The 13343-nt window shown below is 41.4% G+C and overlaps 1 protein-coding gene across 4 annotated transcripts in view; it reads left to right on the forward strand.

Annotated features, from left to right (window-relative positions):
* Positions 1-13343, forward strand: part of LOC308116119 (uncharacterized protein C1orf21 homolog) — a 35478-nt gene that overhangs the window by 4386 nt on the left and 17749 nt on the right. The window contains exon 1 of one of the 4 annotated variants that reach the window (XM_080474119.1): positions 2988-3079. The exons of the other annotated variants lie outside the window; for them this stretch is intronic. The gene's annotated coding sequence lies outside the window, so the exon portion shown is untranslated. Of the gene's footprint in view, positions 1-2987; positions 3080-13343 lie in introns of those variants that run through there. 4 annotated transcript variants of the gene reach the window in all.

The following is a 13343-nucleotide window of genomic DNA, read 5'->3' on the forward strand; positions in this document are numbered from 1 at the left end:
CGTCACTTTGTGCAAAAAGTATTTTTAAAACGCCAGCCGTCAGTTGGCTCCGGAGGAAGCGTTTTATGCTCTCATTCAGCCTGTATCTGGTCCAGTTTCTTTCTTTCTTTTTTTTTTTTAATGGTTTGGGCGTATCTGCACCGAGATATAGCCAAATGCAGCTCCTATTTAAACTGGACTGCTGTTCCTGGTTCCTGACGTTGGCAGCAAATGGTAATCTGGAGTACTCATTCATTGTAATCTGGAGTACTCACTCACCACTGCTTTACTTCCTTTATTTTACCCTTCTCTCAAGTCTCTTCGCCCTCTTGGTGCAGAAGGGAAACGAAATGTTAATAGGCACTCGGCCCATGCAGTCCCACATGAACCGGCTTTCACAGGCATTGTATAAAAACACGAGTCTCTGTTTAGGTGATAGCCCATTCTAAAAGTGGGCACACAAACTGGGGTTTTGGCCTGTCCCAGACCAAAGATGACCAGTCGTGATGTTGCCACTTGTCGAGGCTCAAAACGGTGTCTCGTGTTGTACGTTGACGGAAGGTCATTGTCGCAGTCCTGTGACCAACGATAACCCGAGTTAAGCTCCATGACTGCCGTCTGACTGCAGCTACGAGCTCCAGCTTCGTGCAACCAGCAGAAACGCGGCGGAAAAGGTCTCAATGGTCAGTGCAACACCAGAAGCACGATTTGCAGATTCCTCTGGAAGTAAAAGGTTGGACCTCGTCCACTTTCTCCACTTTATGTTTGCGATTTAGTCACAACAGCGGATCATATGATCTGCTTGTTTTGATTTTGCAGGTTTTATGCTGAGCAAAGGCCCTTAACCTTGGAGGGAAGGGCCTGCCAGATTCATGGTTCCCCTCATTTATTTATCTCCTGAAGGCAATGGTGATGTCCAGGATAATGTTTTGTTGTGTATTGACATACCTCTTGTGAGTGGAGCGCGACTCCGTACAGCCAAACTTACAGTGGTACCCGAGTTTGACTGGAGCAGGAAATAACCTTTATAAGATTTCTAAAATTGTACAGTCTGCAGGAGCCTTAAAAGCTGCTCTTTTTGTTTACCAGCACATACCTGAGCTACTCGCGCTGCCTGTCCATCATTGTCTGCTACAAGGCCAGGCTACGGTTTCACGCAGCAGAACAGAGGAGCTCCTGTATCCTCCAATCCCTCCCTGTTTCCATGTCTGTTGCTTCCGCCATTATCACTCATCCCTACAACAACTGGGACGGAGAGGACGGACTCCCTTAACACTATACAGCGAAAGGAAAAGTGAGCACACCAACACTATTTTAGTAGACAGTACACTATGCAAGGGAGGCCTTGACCATCTACCTGTGCGACTGTGTGTGTGTTGGCACGGATTCCCAGGCTTGTCAAGCTGATGGAGTGTTTAACCTGGGACAAGAGGATAGGTGCAGCATTTGCTGCCTGGCGAGAGTAAATATTATGGTGCGGTGGTCCAAGGGTTGTACTGAAACGGTCCCAAAGAGACAAGACTGCAGCAGAGTCACACTTCTTTCCCTAGAGTGTCTTTTAGCAGAGTCAGATGTAACATTTCCATAATTTTATGGTCTTTTGCTTCTCAAAGAAATGGTTACAATATTCGATTTTCGTTTAAATTCAACAATGAGTTTTTGGGTTTTTTTCTCTTTTTTTCAGTTTTATGATACATTTTGAGATGGTGTACTATTGAACTGTGCTCTGGACAATGTTGCATGTATTTGTACTATTTTTATTATTACAAATTAATTAGTAGAACTAATGTTAATATAGACGATAAAGGCAGAGCCTTTTCAGTACTTTGTTTAAATGTGCCTAAGGAAGAAAATCAATTCCATATTTTGGGGAAAGTAGAAGTACTTCACCACACCGATCAAACATATGATCCAATGTTCAACTGTCATTCCAGAATCATATTTCTAAATCCTAATCCAATGTTTTTAATGAAACAAAACTGAACCTCAAAATTAAATGTGCAGTTTTGCACCACAAATCAAATATATATGTTTAAGAATTGCACACACAGCCATTCACTCACCAAACTGAATGCAGAATGTTTGAGGAGTGATTTACAACTTGAATTGTTTTCTTGTACACTCCAGTACATTCGTTGGCTTTTAAAATAACATGAACGTGTCGAACATCTGCAGCTGAGTTAAGGTAACATCCAGCACAGAGGCTGGTCCTGGAGGGCCACTATGCTACATGTTTTTGACAGCTCCCTATTTCAACTCATTTTACTGGAATGACAGGCTCATTATGTATCTCGTTTAGCAGGAAGACAAAAACAACATGCAGGGCTGTGGCCAGGGCCAGGACTTTACACCTCTGCACTGGCACATTGTTTTTTTCCCGTACATTTCCTGGAGTATTCATGCTTTGCATGCTTTTGATGTCCTCCCCCATATTCAGCCTTTGAATGCTTTTGCACCACTTGTTAAGGAGCCATTTGACTGAGGTGTACAGGAGCAGGGGAAAGTATGCAAGATACAATCTTGAAAACCAGGATTGAGGAACTGCACTGAGCAGGTCAGTAACTTTTGCATGCTGCTGTTGGGATCACAGCGTGGCGTTCAGCATTCGGTACTGATGCATGAGGACACAGTGGGTGTGTGCTCTATTACAGTTTAATATGGAGAGTCACCTTTGAAGTTGCAGATATTGGCACGACTGAAGTCATAGCTTGGCACTGCTTATATAGGAGCTTTACAATGGGCGCTCATCAGCACAGAACCAAATGAAATCCTGACGGGAGACAACCTGTTATGCAAAAAAAAAAAACGTGTCAGAGCTTCTTCCGTTTTTCACTTTTGTTCAGCCAGTTTTTCAGGCTCTATGGTCCCTCGTGCTCCCTCTGGCACAACCCTGTGTTTGAGAAACCTTTGCACTGCACACAACTCGGCCTGTATGAAGGCTGTGTGTTTATGCAAGCATGTAGGCTCACATCTCCCTCCACAGGCCTTTTTTTTTTTTTTTTCTTTCCCAAGTTCCTCCTTTGACAAACTGACTCGTAAAGGAGGCTCATTCACCGTACTGAGAGTAGGTCACGTCTCACCTCTAGGTATGCATCCATCGGTAAGCCTCCGTGTTTGCCTACCCATATTCATTTTAAGAGTTTGGGTGTTTACCGTGTGTTGAGAATGCCTCGAGGCCTTCACATGCACGTTGGAGCGTTCGAGTTCTTTGGATTGCCAAGCCCTGTAATATTGTTTTGACGTATTCACGATTGCGTCTGGGGTGAAACATTGACAGGGAGCTCTGTGCCAGATCTGTCTTAGGTTCAACTGGAGTGGCACAAGAGCCGCTATCTGACATCATGCCATATTTATATCTTCAAATTAGGTTACTACTTTCCTTTGGCGAATATACCCACTGTGAATGTTAAGCATCTGGACCTATTTGCTCAGATCCCATGATGGATGTTTGCCACTTACTATTAAGAACTTTTATCCCTTCCCCACATCGGATGTTTATCAGATCATGTTGGCTCTGCGTGTGTGTTTGCGAGAGACCAAGGGAGATGGTTGGTGTGAGTGCCTTCGCTGACTTGCCAGACTTAAGCTTGTCCCATTGACACACTTCAGCGTCTGCAGGAGTAGGCGAGCTCGGAGCTGCACGGTCCAGCTGTCTTGTGGGTTAAATCAACACGGAGCAACGCCCCGCTGTGGTCTTCCATGTGGCACAGAGCGACTCATTGGGTAGTGCTCATGCTGACTCTGGCTAAAGTCGCCAGTGCTAAATGTGTACGCACTGAGCTACTCTTTTGTTTTTTTACATGCGTTTCACTGTACAATGAGGAGGATGCAACTAAGGCACAGACACAGCAGAGTATTCAGGTTCTGGGTTGTCCTTTAATGCCTCTTTGCTTTTAAGCTATTTAATACAAATTGTGTTCAAATCTGCAATATTTTTCCTTTTTATATTTGGAAAGTTTGAAGTGACAAAAAAAGGAATAAATTGTAAACAAAACATGGTGAGACAAAAGGCACCCTTGAGTCGTCTCATCATGGAGAAGCATCACATTTTCTAGAGATGAAATGACAGCATATCTGTTTTTCCATTTTTTTTTGTTTGTTGTACTTTTACAAGGTATTCCTCTGTAATGATTAACATTTATTATCTTTTGAGCTCCATTTTGAAGTTTGACTTTCAGTGCAGTAGAGCGTTTTCCATGTTTTATTGTTCAGGTATGTAACATTTTGCTGTATTGTTTGGATTCTTAAGTGGAATCTGTAGTTGAACAGAACACTAACAAATTCCACAACCTTAAGAAATAGTGAAATAATTACTGTTCTAACGATCAGGAGAGAAACTCTGTTCACTCCAAAGTGAACAAGTTAGCTGCAGGTCCATCAGTCTTGTAATATCCCTTAGTACCACAACCTAGTGTATCAAATGACAGGAACATAAATATAGCAGACATGCATATCAGAGAACATAAGAATCTCCCACAGGATAAAGAAGAAGAAATTCAACAAACACTAAAGCTCTAAACAACAAACTGCTGAAACCTTGAGACACACGGTCTCACTAGTGTCAGCCAGTGCACAAAAGTGACACTCCTCAAATCTTCCATGCAGCACTTTTACACTCAATGTCATTTTATAGTCATTTATTGTAAATTCAATGTACGATTTATTGAATAGCACTAAAACTGAATGATAGTTTGGATTTCTTTAATAATATTGCACTCATTTTATTTATATTAAAATCTCTGAACATTCTCGTCCCGCCTTATCTCTCTGAGCTGCTTCACCTCTGTGCTTCTGCGAGGTCTCTCAGGTCAGCTGATCGGCTGCTCCTGCATGCAGGACTAAATGCGCCGAAATCAAATCAATAAATACATCCTTAAATAATTCATTTAAATGTATCATTAATTAATTACAATTAGAATTAAATATATAAATGTCTTTAATTCATTATAATACCAATTCATTTTATATATATAAAAAAAAAAAAAAAGAATTATTTGACTATTCAATTATTTATTTCATGGTCCGGTGTTGCACTGCTTCATTAATTTATTTTATCTGTTAAACTCGTCTCACAAATAGTCTAGTCGAGCACCGTGGTGCAGTGGTTAGTGTTCTCACCTCACAGCAAGAAGGTTGTGGGTTCAAGTATGGCTCCGGGCCTTTCCGTGTGGAGTTTGCGTGATCTCTTCATGTGTGCTTCCCTCCCACATGCCTGGAAGGTCTATTGGTTGTGCTAAATTGCCCCGAGGTGTGAGAGTGTGTTGTTGTTTGTCTTTCTGTATGTGTTTGTCTTGTGACAGACTGGCAACCTGTCCAGCGACCCTGAAAAGGGTAAGTGGGATAGAGGATGGATGGATGGATAGTCCTTCATACCCCTGGAGGTGCTGCGGTCGGAGTGCCGACACAGCTTTTCTTTTGCTGATCCTAAATTGTGGAATGAGCTCTCACTTCCCCTTCACTGTTCATTTTTAAATGTAATTTTCAAACCCATTTTTATTCCTTGGCTTTTAATCCAGTTTGAGACTTTGCTCCTGTTTGTTTTTTTTTTGCTTCCATTCTATTGTTTTTATTGTTTTTTTAGTGTTTGCACTTTATGTTGTTAGGTTCTTAATGTCTAAAACCATCCACAGCTGAAACGAAGTGCGGTACATAAAGTGCTATATAAATAAAGTTGAGATAAGTTAAAGAAGTCTTCACCCAAAAATGCCACAGAACTTTGATGATTTTTTTGTGTGATGTTTATAGGAAAACATGAGACCACGAGTGATGAAAGACATGCAACTAAATCTCATTTTGAACAGTGTCTCGCTTTGTTGTTTTTTTTAGTTTTGTTTTTATCTTACACTTACTTCTTGAATTTAGTTTTTATATTGAAAATGACTGACTCTGTCCTCGTCCAGGCCTTGCTGATATTTATTTATACGTGTATTCAGCCCTGTAATAGTCTGCCAACTAGCTGTAGCTTTTATGTATAACCCAAGTAATAGATGCTTGGCTTACAGATCCCGCATAGCCTAGCATTATCCCCCACACAACAATAGCTCTGAGACTGTTTGCTCTATTTTTAGCCCGCTCCTACTTACAATTTGATGTTTCAATACATGCAAATCAAAACCCTTCAAGCCTGCGCTGCCCGCACGCTATAGACCCCCTTTGAAACTTAAAAAAAATCTATCAGGGCTGCTCACATTTCTCAATAAACTACCCCCAGTGGTTTCCAGAAGGGAATTTCTCTGCTTTTCTAATCTAATGTTCAATTCAATCCGATGTTAATAGCCCAGAGTGAGGAGAGACTGCACTGTTCCCTGTCTGCATCCCCTCTCTTCTTATGTTTATTTTCCTTTCTCTCTTTCTGAAGCTCTGTCTGGATTTTATGTCTTCGATATGAAGTCCCTCTGTGACGGCTAAAATGCTCTCCGATGCCAGAGCGTCCACACGCACTGCTCGTCCTGCTCGCTCACAGTCTCAATATATGTCTCTCTGTCAACAGGCAGATTATTCCGGATGGGATTATTTCTGTGTCTTTATGACGACGTTCCTGAGACAGCATTAAGATCACCCAGCTGTTCTTAGTGTGCGCGCGTGCGTGCGTGTCATAATTGAGTTGTTCCAGAGCAGTAGTTGTGGTAAGAGGTGCCCCGGGCCGCCTGGAACAGGGTGATAAGCGACTCCCTCGACTGGGACTCGCTCTCAGGCCACAGGTGACGCCGTGCACAGCTGCACACACTCATCCTAAAGCTTGCAAGTGTGCATGTCTCAATTCTCGCTCCTCAGGCACGCCTCCTTTTCGCCTGTGCACCCTTTGAGAAATTCGTGTACAAGCCTTGCTCTGGCACCTGGGATTAATGTCTTTCCACCTGGCAGGCTGGGAAAGAGATTAATTTACAAATTCCCCCGTCCTATGATGAAGTTATGCTCACGGCACATTCGAACCTGTGTCAAGGGACTAAATGGTAACTTAGGAGTGCAGACCTCCACCTATGTTAATCGTTTACTCTACTTTGGTGTACAGATCTCTGCACCACCAACCACCTCACTTTTCACTGAATATATAGTTTCAAAACGTCGACATTGATGCCTAAATACATAACTGGTACCTGTGCGTGTGCCTTGGAATATCAACTTTTTGTATTCAAAAAGAAAGAGGGTGAAGGCTCATCTCTCATTTGTTGGATTTTCTAATTTGATGAAACTAAAAAGGTTCAGGACAGTTTTGAAACATCTGTAATGACTGTTAAAAAATCCACTATATTAAAAAATTTTTAATTCAAGCAGCACATTTGTGAGGACCCGTGACCCCTGGAAAGAAAGTCCCAAAATCTTGCAAAATGTGTTGAGATATTTTGAAGACTATTTCACATACTTGTTATCAACTTCGAGCAGCACAATGAGGCTCTTTACTGCTGAGCTTCACTACCGCCGGTATTTCATATGAACAACATTGGTGCGTCAACCAAAAAGGGAATATTTCTACTGATATTTCAGACCAAAAAAACAACTTAAAATGTTGTTTGTTTGAAATAAGCCAGGAACATGATGAGATACATTTTCAGACAACTTCTAGGGTATTTCCTTGACTTTTTGTGAACATGTAGGGACAGCTCTACATTTCATTTCTGCATATGTTTAATTATAATGTGTCTTGACAATATCAGACTTCAAAGATATCCTTTATCAAAAAGACTCAAAGTTTAATGACAATATGCATATATTTGTAAAGATACCAGCCAAGAGACAAGCAGCCATGTCAGTGAAAAACTGAATAATGTTCTCCCCAAATTTCTAACGTTACATAACTTTGTTGTTGTCTGGTGAATGAATGTGGGGATTCTTTTCCTTCCTTTAAATCACAGCAATATTTGAGTATCCAATCTTTATATCTTGGCATTTTAGCACTGTAAAAAGCAAAAAAAAAAAAAAAGAGTTTTTATGAATCACAAAAATGTGGAAATTACATAAATGTCGCATTTTCAGTGCATGAGAAAGTGATCTGTCATTGGACTGTGTGGGAAGAGAAAAAAAAATTGTTTTTGCATTCCTATTATTTTCCAACATGTACCATGAGAAGGCCAAATGCCCTATCTCCAAATGTTAATGGAAGTGAAAAGTTTATTTTGGAGCTGCCCTGTGAGTCATAGTCAGTAATTTTCCCTTCAAGTCTGTTAACAGACAAACGATGAAACCACACCAAACTTAGTGGAGGTAATAATTGCTATGACGTTGGCTCAAAACCTCCCAAACAAGTTTCAACATTGATTATTCATCAGGTTTTTTTTTTTTGTTTTTTTTTTACTTCCATTGTGTCATTGAGTTGAGAACGTAAAAGTAAAACCCATAATCACAATGACATTGCTGTGAATAAAGGAATAAAATAGTCTTTGTTTAGTTCCCTGATTATGCTGCAGTTAAACATTGACAAAGAGCAAAAATCGGACATTTTCAAGGGGGGAAAAAAGCAAACTTTCACTGTTTTTGATGCTCCTTCACATCACACCGGCTTTGACTCACTTAAACCCTGAAGCTTTTTGAAAAAAACATCACCCAAAGGGCAACTTTTTCAAAATGCTCCGTTCTCCATTTCTGTGGTGACTGGGAGAATTGAACTTTTCTGAAATGCTGAGTGTTGCACATGCACACCAGGAAATAGTTCTACGCGTGTGAGTGGTTCATCAGTAACAATGGAGGAATTGTTTATGCTGTTCAGTCTTTGGAATTTAAAAACTCTTGCCAAATAAAATGTACATTTGCACATCATAATTTGGATCACACGTTGGGACATTTTATACATACGCCAGAATGAGTGCACCTACACCACAAAGACATTTTCAACACGCTTGGATATTTAAGTGGTTCTGTTCTCTGCATGGGTGCCTTTATTGGGAAACACAGCACCCAGTAGTGACGTGTTTTCAGTGTTTCCGGCATTTGTGAGTTTTCGCCCCCAAAACAATGCGGTTTTCAGTTGATCGTTGTCGTGTGAGCAGGGCCCGAGGGTGAAGGTAAGGGTACCAGTCCATCACAGCGCACACACCTCAACGACCCACACCCAAAGGTTTCTTTTCACTGTGGGAGGAAACTGCATCACCTTTTGGAAACGCCACGCACACATTCAAACTATACACAGGATCGCCCCCTAACAGACTTAGAGTTGCTGTGAGGCAAGCCTCGTCACGAGATGCTTAAGTCAGTTGTCTACCAAACATGTTTTAATATTTTCTATTTCTGTGAAATACATCCAGCTGCTTTTTTGTCTCCACTATAGCATCTATTCATGACACTGTCCCCACAATGACTGTATACCAGAATGCTCTGCGTTGTTGTCTGAGACTAAATTAGCTAATAATTCATTTTAATTATGCAGGTTTTGCTGTTGTCAAAATGAATGGTAAAATGGTTGACTGTACAATCGCAGTAATGTGGCCTTGGTTGCTATCCCCACAGACACTGGGTCTGTGTAGGTGCTGCCTGCTCCCCGTACACCTGGTGCTTTGTGCCACGTCCAGAAAGATGAAGGCCGGTTGGCCGCAGCCTGAATTCAGGAGTAAACACTGTCCTCTTGTCAGCTTCAAACACTTTGAAGGAGGGAGGAGGGGCAGGCGGCACTCTTTTTGAAGCTCTTTCTCCCCGGTCTCTCTCTCTCTCTCTCTCTCTCTCTCTCTCTCTCTCTCTCTCTCTCTCTCTCTCTCTCTCTCTCTCTCTCTCTCTCTCTCTCTCTCTCTAACATAATGTCCATCCTTTCCTTCTCCCTTGTACTCCAGTGTTTCACTCCTTCCTCCTGTTTCTAGTCTTTTTCTCTCTTCAGTGTTTTCCGCCTTTTCAAAAACATCTCCTCCATCCAGCACTCCTCCTCCTCCTCCTCCTCCTCCTCCCCACACTTGTTTACCGGTGCTGCAGATTTAATTTGGGTGATCGGTAATCACCAGACGCGTGTGCCTGTGTGCGCGTTCGTGTGCATTTCTGGAACTGGCAGCAGTCGGATGGGCTTTGTCAATGACGGCATATGGCATGTGTGAGTGACATGGAGACTATCTATAATGTAATGTGTCTGACAGTGTGCGAGGCCTCCTGTGACAGTGTGTATGTGAGTGTGATTGACTGACAGTTCACAGCCTCATGCTGGCTGTCCTGCTGAGTGGGAGGGTTTTACCTTACATCCCTTTCCTGACATCAAAATCCAGGTAGTTTTAAAATGAACTGTCAGCTTAGTGATGATGATCAACAAGAATTTCCAGTTTATTTTGAAGCTTTTGGATGTTAAAGCCCCCATGGTTCATTCTCATCAGTATTTTCATTTTGCAGTGAGGAAGAGGATATCAAAGATCTTCTTGATTTAGTTTCATGTTTCCTGTGTTTCGCTTCTCTCTTGAGGCTTCACTAAAAAGCAGTCAGTTGTTTGTGTCTTTAAAGTGCATGCAATATATTCTATGACTGACTACTGCCAATGTTGCTGCTCTTCATTCTTGCAACTTGCACGCTCCACAACAATGCTCTCTTTAAAGGTGGGGAATTCTCTCTTTATTGTCCCCATGCATGTGGAGACATTATTAACGATTCATTTACAAATTTGCATGATGTAAGTTAAATACCACATCTTTTTTTTTTTTATTATACTGTCATATGTAAATGCCATTAAGTAACCACCAGCAACAACAATGAATGTGGCAACTAACACTCAGCTTGGCCCCCACCTTTGCGATCAGGATTTCGTTCTTGGATTCAGAAAGGTGCTGTAAATGTTCCTGTGAGACTCTGGTGCATATTGACATGATTCCCAATGTCTCATTTCACCATATCCCAAATGTGGTCCATTGGATTAATATCTGGTGACTGTGGAGGACTTTGGTGTTCAGTGAACTCGTTTTCATGTTCACAAAACCTGTTTAAGATTATTTAAGCTTATTAGCTTTGCCAACAAAGTTGTCAGAGAATGTTACGTGTTCGTCTGCATGTATTTATTTATTGGATGGTAGGTAGGAAGGTAGTATGGTTGGTTGTATTTATGTATTTATTTTACCAATGTTTCGCAAAAACTACTCACCTGAATTGAAATCAGGGATGATTTGTCATCATCCAAGGACCAATCAATTAGATTATGGGACGTTAACAGCCAACCGTGTCCGAATAAATCCCCAAAAACTGCGAAACCGTGAAAATAAATGTCCCTTTGATCTCATCACAATAAATTTCCTTAGAAATCTTCTAGTAATAATAGCAACTTCCCGGATGCAAACTGCCGTTAAAACCCAAAAGAAGAAGAAGAAGAAGCACTAATACATCTCCCAGAAAGCCTTGCAGCCTTTCCGTCACCTGGTAACTGAGCCGTTTCCATAGATAAGTCACGTTTCACACATGTAGCTACCTGATCTACTAACATGCATTGGCGAAGGTCTGCGCTCTACCGAGTGCCTGTTCTAGCTGACGTGGTGTTACGCTACAGAATTCTTTAGAAAATGATACACTGTGGTCATAAATGGACATAGTCAGCGACAATTGATACTAAGAGGCCCAAATGGCGCCATGAAAATATCCCCTTGCACTATTACACCACCAGCAGCAGCTCCTTTAATACCATGCAGAGTGGATCCGTGCTTTCATGTTGTTTATGTCTGATCCCACCATTAAGTTCAAGTCTCATCACACCAGGCAACATTTTCCCCCAATCTTGTATTGTCCAGTTTTGGTGAGGCTGTGCGAACTGTCTCCTCAGTTTCACGTTCAGAGATGGTCTTCTGCATAACATTGTTCTGATGATTGGTTGTTTGAGTTGCTTTTCTATGATTTCAAACCAGTTTTGCCATTCTCCCCTGACTTCTGGAATCAACAAGGCATTTTCCCACGAGTATTGCAACTCACTCAATATCTTCTCTTTTCCGGACCCTTCTTTGGAAACTTGAGATGGTTAAATCGGATGACAATTGAACTTGATCCGCAGTTTCTGCAGTGTTGGGACGAACCATTCTGACATCGACGATCATCCTTTTTCTTCGCCATTCTCGCGCTCCCTTTGAACTTCAGCGGCTCATCTTGATCTCAAACCTACTGAATTATATTTATATAGAGTTGCTGCGATGTGATTTGCTGATTATCATTTTGTATTAACAAGTATTTGAACAGGTGTACCTAATGAAGGGGCTCGTTGGTGTATATAAGCATAATTGGTGTCCATGCGCATGCTTGCTGCAATACACACGCTTAATCACAGCCGCAGGCCTCCATAGCCCCGTCCGAGGTGACCGTTTTCCCCCTCTCACCCCCTCTGTGCTTAGTGCAGACAAACAGTACTGTGTCAAGATTTTAGTCAGTGGTGAAAACAAGTGCAAAGACAGAACACTTTGAAAAAGAAACATGTTAATTGATTGATTTTGAAATTAATACATTTGAACCTCACTAGATTCCTACCTAATTGTATTAAGTCGAACTCTTAACCTCGCCTTCCTAAAATTTTACACAATACTACAGGGCCGAAGTTGATCTTAGTGAAAACACAATGTTTACAAAGTGTAAACAGCTCATTATGGATGGAGTTGCAGGATGCGGTCTGTGTGCATGTGGCTGTAAATAGCTGGATATTCCCGTCGGCAGTGGCTGGAGACATAAACGGAGCTAATTGGAGAGTGAATATTGGATTTGCATCTTGCAGGTAGCCGGAAGCAAGACTGCAAATGTGTGCCCGTGTTGCTTCATGTCGATTAGATGATTATATTGACAGCGTTTTGTCAAAACATGGCATACTGTGTCTGTATAGTAATGATGCTACCATATGGTTGTTTGTTTTTTTTAAATCTACTTTTAGAAATGCTGTCACTGTAAGAAGACTACATCATGCATGTAGACCATTGGTATATATGCTTTACTATACAGTGGTTTCGGGGTTCTTCTGTATTTCAATTGTATCATGTTGTGTTGTGGCTGCAGATGTCGCGACATGGCCAGCATGCTTGACAGAATATGCAAAATGATGTGAAGTTGTATTGTTCTTTCTATTTCTGCTTGTGTTTTCTTAATGCAGCCTGGCTTCCTCATGCAATTCAAAAACATGCATGTTAGCCTAATGTCTGCTTCTAAACTCAGTGTTATTGTGGGCAGCAACTGCAGCATGTGCAGAAACGATTGTCATAACAAATTGGAACGTGTGTCAAGGCTCATTGCATTGCAAACTTATTAGACTAAGCTTAGCATTAGCCAAACTGTTGCATCACAATTGGTGTTACATACAAGGTCCTAACTTGTATGCTTTATCAATTCTTTGAGCTTTAATTGAAAGCAATAAAGATCTATTCATAACACATCTGACCTACGGCACCTTCGATTGTTCTTCACTTCAGTTGCTGAACAAAAATGTGCCTAATGACTTCAATTTGAGC

The sequence above is a fragment of the Lipophrys pholis genome (assembly GCF_963383615.2).
Source record: "Lipophrys pholis genome assembly, chromosome: 10".
Classification (NCBI taxonomy): Eukaryota; Metazoa; Chordata; class Actinopteri; order Blenniiformes; family Blenniidae; genus Lipophrys; species Lipophrys pholis.